Below are 6,126 nucleotides of genomic sequence, written 5' to 3' on the forward strand. Positions count from 1 at the left end.
TATATATTTCATTAAACCTGCTGAGTTACAAGGAGCATGAACTGAAATTCTCAGTTCCACCTGGTTCCCACGCGCATGTCCGGGAAACTCATGAATATTCATGTATGGATCATACATGAATATTCATGAGAATTTCAGTTCATGCTCCTTGTAAGCATGAACTTACTGAAACTTTGGCCCACTGAAACCAAAAATCTCGGAAACCAAAAATCTCACAACACCGGCCCGTGGCATATAGGCAGAATAGGCAAATGCTAGGGGCGCCAAAATGCGTGAAGTTTTTTTTTTTTTAAACTATTTATTTTTGTATTACCAATACTACTTAAATACTATGAATTTAACATATTACAAAAAAGCGATCGTCCCACAAAAACATGACTATTTGAAATGCTCTCTGTCCCGACTCACCCCGGTTCGACGCATGATCAATCTTCCCCCGCACAGCCGCACTTCCACATGCATCAGTTACCCGATTGTGATAGAAGTTCACTAATAAATTATCACTATGTCAAAAAGACTGAGGCCCTCTGGTGTCCAGGGAAGAAGAAGAAAAAATAAGAGAAGCAGAAGAAAAACGGGACAAAGACAGAGCTAATGAGATGTAATGAATATATCATATAAATAGATGAGGTAAACGTTTGTAAACAAACTTTATGTTGGCCTAGTCTAGAAAGCCTAGTCTAAAAGTTTAAAATAGGGTAATAACAATGCCTGGAGTTTCAGAGATCCGAAATTTTGTAACATAATCGTACCATTTTTCGTGTCACATGATAACAGGTTTTAATAATATTTTTACGCTATAGTTGTGTAGTATGGGGATTTATTGTATTTTGAATTGGTTAATTTAGTAATGTTTGTATATAACTGGGCTTATTAAAATATAATTTTTTTTTTGTAAAATTCACTTTAAAGATGTACGTTTCTGAGTTTAATTTGCTGTGATAACGTTTAAAAGGGATACAGTTTAGTTTGTAGTAGAACATTGCTGCCATCTACTGGAAATCGAACACTTTTCAAATTTATTTTGAAGATTAAACAGTAGCCTACTGTATGCTATAGAGAAGTGTTCAAATTAATACAGTTTTGTGCAGGAATACCAGATGTAATTATTCTTGCTGTTTGTGTTTAATTTATAATGTGACTTATGCAGCACATATATTTTTATATTTTCACTGGAAACAATTTAAAATAAGGTTAATTTTCAATAACTAACATTAACAAAAATAATAAATACTGTTACAAATGTATTGTTCATTGTTAGTTCAAGTTAGTTAATACATTCACTAATGTTAATGTGAGACAAGGGGCACCAGGTAAAATCTTGCCTAGGGCAGCAAATTGGCCAGGGTCAGGTTTTGGACTTTAATCCCCGCTTTTCCTCAGGTCTCAGTGCTGTTGTGATTCGTCATATTCACGCAGCAGCGGCGATGAGAGAACAAGCTTGAGAAACAGTTTCAGAGGAGAAATCAATCTACATATAAAATATTGGTCACAGATTATTGGTCACTTTCTGAACAATAAAAGTATAGCGTATCCACTAGTAATTATATATAATTAAATCGGTATTTACCGATGCAAATATGTTAGAAATGATGCATCGCGATACAAATGCCAACTTGTATCCGATGCACACTTTTTAAAGTGATGCATTGCATCATTAAATTTTTATGCCGATGCATCGGCATAAAAATTTAATGATGCAATGCATCACTTTAAAAAGTGTGCATCGGATACAAGTTGGCATTTGTATCGCGATGCATCATTTCTAACATATTTGCATCGGGAAAAACCGATTAATTTATATATAATTACTAGTGGATGCGCTATACTTGTATTATTTAGAAAGTGACCAATAATCTGTGACCAATATTTTATATGTAGATTGATTTCTCCTCTCTAAACTGTTTCTCAAGCGCGTTCTCTCATCACGCTGCTTCTTGAATAGGAGGAATCACAACACCACGGAGACCAGAGGAAAACCTAGGATTAAAGTCCAAAACCTGACTTGAAATAACCTAACAAATCAATCGGGACTAAAGCGGTTCCATTAACGACAAATTAAATTCACACAATCTCAGGGGCGCGGGAAGATGTTTTCGGTTGGGGGTGCTGTGTGTGTCCGTGTTGGGTGAAGGATTACCAATACTACTTAAATACTATGAATTTAACATATTACAAAAAAGCGATCGTCCCACAAAAACATGACTATTTGAAATGCTCTCTGTCCCGACTCACCCCGGTTCGACGCATGATCAATCTTCCCCCGCACAGCCGCACTTCCACATGCATCAGTTACCCGATTGTGATAGAAGTTCACTAATAAATTATCACTATGTCAAAAAGACTGAGGCCCTCTGGTGTCCAGGGAAGAAGAAGAAAAAATAAGAGAAGCAGAAGAAAAACGGGACAAAGACAGAGCTAATGAGATGTAATGAATATATCATATAAATAGATGAGGTAAACGTTTGTAAACAAACTTTATGTTGGCCTAGTCTAGAAAGCCTAGTCTAAAAGTTTAAAATAGGGTAATAACAATGCCTGGAGTTTCAGAGATCCGAAATTTTGTAACATAATCGTACCATTTTTCGTGTCACATGATAACAGGTTTTAATAATATTTTTACGCTATAGTTGTGTAGTATGGGGATTTATTGTATTTTGAATTGGTTAATTTAGTAATGTTTGTATATAACTGGGCTTATTAAAATATAATTTTTTTTTTGTAAAATTCACTTTAAAGATGTACGTTTCTGAGTTTAATTTGCTGTGATAACGTTTAAAAGGGATACAGTTTAGTTTGTAGTAGAACATTGCTGCCATCTACTGGAAATCGAACACTTTTCAAATTTATTTTGAAGATTAAACAGTAGCCTACTGTATGCTATAGAGAAGTGTTCAAATTAATACAGTTTTGTGCAGGAATACCAGATGTAATTATTCTTGCTGTTTGTGTTTAATTTATAATGTGACTTATGCAGCACATATATTTTTATATTTTCACTGGAAACAATTTAAAATAAGGTTAATTTTCAATAACTAACATTAACAAAAATAATAAATACTGTTACAAATGTATTGTTCATTGTTAGTTCAAGTTAGTTAATACATTCACTAATGTTAATGTGAGACAAGGGGCACCAGGTAAAATCTTGCCTAGGGCAGCAAATTGGCCAGGGTCAGGTTTTGGACTTTAATCCCCGCTTTTCCTCAGGTCTCAGTGCTGTTGTGATTCGTCATATTCACGCAGCAGCGGCGATGAGAGAACAAGCTTGAGAAACAGTTTCAGAGGAGAAATCAATCTACATATAAAATATTGGTCACAGATTATTGGTCACTTTCTGAACAATAAAAGTATAGCGTATCCACTAGTAATTATATATAATTAAATCGGTATTTACCGATGCAAATATGTTAGAAATGATGCATCGCGATACAAATGCCAACTTGTATCCGATGCACACTTTTTAAAGTGATGCATTGCATCATTAAATTTTTATGCCGATGCATCGGCATAAAAAGTTAATGATGCATCGGTTTAAAAAGTGTGCATTGGCTACAAGCTGGCTTTTATATCGCGATATAACATTAGCATCGTTAAAAACCGATTTATTTATATATAATTACTAGTGGATGCGCGATAATTGTATTATTTAGAAAGTGACCAATAATCTGTGACCAATATTTTATATGTAGATTGATTTCTCCTCTCTAAACCGTTTCTCAAGCGCGTTCTCTCATCACGCTGCTTCTTGAATAGGAGGAATCACAACACCACGGAGACCAGAGGAAAACCTAGGATTAAAGTCCAAAACCTGACTTTGTGTTCTCTCATCACCGCTGCTGCGTGAATATGACGCATCACAACACTATGGTGGGATTAAAACAGGGAATAAAGTCTAAAACCTGACCTGAAATAACTTAACAAATCAATCGGGGCTAAAGCGGATCCATAAACGACAAATTAAGTTCACACAATCTCACAAATTTGCGCGAGCTTATTTTTAAGCAGCCCTTAAAGGGGTCATATGATGTTGCTAAAAATAACATTATTTTGTGTGTTTGGTGTAATGAAATGTGTTTATGTGGTTTAAGGTTAAAAAAACACATTATTTTCCACATACTGTACATTATTGTTTCTCCTCTATGCCCCGTGTGGCCGAAAAACAAAGTTCTAGGCTACATTTTAAATGGATTATTGACTAGAAAGCTTGCAAAGAGTGCTCATAACCACTAAAAAGCTGTCACTCTTTGTTTAGTGAGTGTACACGATGTATTATAACATACATCGTTCCGCAAACACTGCATACATACATCTGTTCTCTAAGTTATGAAAATATTTGTTATTCCTTATGTTTTATCCATTTTCATCTAGAACAAAGAAAAACTTTCTGCACCAAATTCCAATTCCAATTGTAATTCAAAACATATTGATATTAGCTTGAGATCTACACATCAATTAGCATAGATTAACCAGTAGATATCCCTAAAACCTCACGTTAGGGCTATCATTTATATTATATTCTTATGTCTCAATGATTCCTTTGGCCCCGATGAAGAAGTCTGTTTTCCCTAATGGATCATTCATGGCCCAGACTATCCCAAAATTCATTGCGTGCCAATGAGGTCAGGATTTTTTTTTTTGAGAGAAATCACTAGATTACACTTCTAAACAGAGCCGATCCTAGCATTTTGGGGGCCCTAAGCTGATTTTCAAAAGGTGCCCCCACTACCTACGGTTTCACCTAAGCACCACCTCCCATCCTCTAATGCACATATCGACACCGTATTGTACATTTTTAGAAAATTGTCTTATTTATTTTTCATGATATAAATATGAAGATAAGCCTATATTTCATATTATAGAAATTTTTTTTTGTTAAATTTTAAATGTTTGACCATTACTTTCAGAGAAATATATCAAAATTTAAGATTAATGCTTTAATAAAGCAAAAACACCTGACAATGGGTTATGAAAATTATTATTTAAATTATTATTATTATTTATTATTGCTCATAATAATCTCTTTTCTAGATTGGCTTGTTTTAGTCGAGCTTAAAATGCAAAAAATATATATATATATATATGTGCAAACAAACATGTAAATACTGTTTTGACTTCCTCTCAACTTGCATAGTGAGCGTATAGGGCCGATCGGCTCTGCTTCTAAATGTAAGTATTGGGTTTTAGCTTACTCAAATATCTATTTCTATATACAAATGTGGAAAAAAACCTTAAAGCAGTTTAAATGTTGACATCTTAGTAAGATGCGATTTTATAGATAGTTCATACTTTTTATTATTTACATAAATGGACCAATATTTAGACAGGTTGTGAACCTTGTTTAGTTTTCAGACTGCTGAATACCATGAGAAAAGTTCAGTACAAACTTTGCTGCCACTTGTCAACAGCAGCTGTCAGTTGCTACAAGATCAATCCTTCGTAGGTGTCACGGGTTGCTACTGTGAGGAGCACAGAACGAGGAAGGAGGAGATCAGGCGTACAAAACAGAGGAGTTTAATTCTTTTTTTCAGGGAATCACACGTAGCACAAGGAGTTGACAAACAATTCCAGACAAGGGAGAACAGAACGGGCTAGAACTAAATAGGGCAGATAACGAGGGGCAGACAGGTGATGGGGATAACTAATAAGGAACAGGTGATACTAATAATGGGAAAAGGAACTGGAAGGACCAAATAAGGACAACAGGAACTAAACGGGAACATACACGTGACAGATCGCCCCCCTCCCGGACGGCACGGCCCACGCCGTAACAGTACCATCAGGGAGGGGTGGCGGGCGCACTGGAGGCTGGTGCAGGACTGGATCAGGGCGGAGACAAGGAGAGCCTCCAGGGCGGATCAGGGAGCCGTGGCAGAGCAGGGGACTCAGGAGGCCATGGCGGATCCTCCGTGGCCTTAGCTGGCTCGGCCATGGGTATATGGTCCCCCCCCCCACATTTTCTTGGGGAAATCTAGGAATCCTGGGGTGCGCTCACTAGGAGGAGCGGGCAGTAGATGGCGCTCTAGAAAGCGCTTACGAGGAGTGGGCACTGGAGCGAGCTCTGGGGCTGGAGCAGACACTGGAGCGAGCTCTGGGGCTGGAGCCGACAGTGGAGCGAGCTCTGGG

The sequence above is a fragment of the Sinocyclocheilus anshuiensis genome, unplaced genomic scaffold (assembly GCF_001515605.1).
Source record: "Sinocyclocheilus anshuiensis isolate Anshui unplaced genomic scaffold, SAMN03320099.WGS_v1.1 scaffold1677, whole genome shotgun sequence".
In the NCBI taxonomy this organism is placed as follows: domain Eukaryota; kingdom Metazoa; phylum Chordata; class Actinopteri; order Cypriniformes; family Cyprinidae; genus Sinocyclocheilus; species Sinocyclocheilus anshuiensis.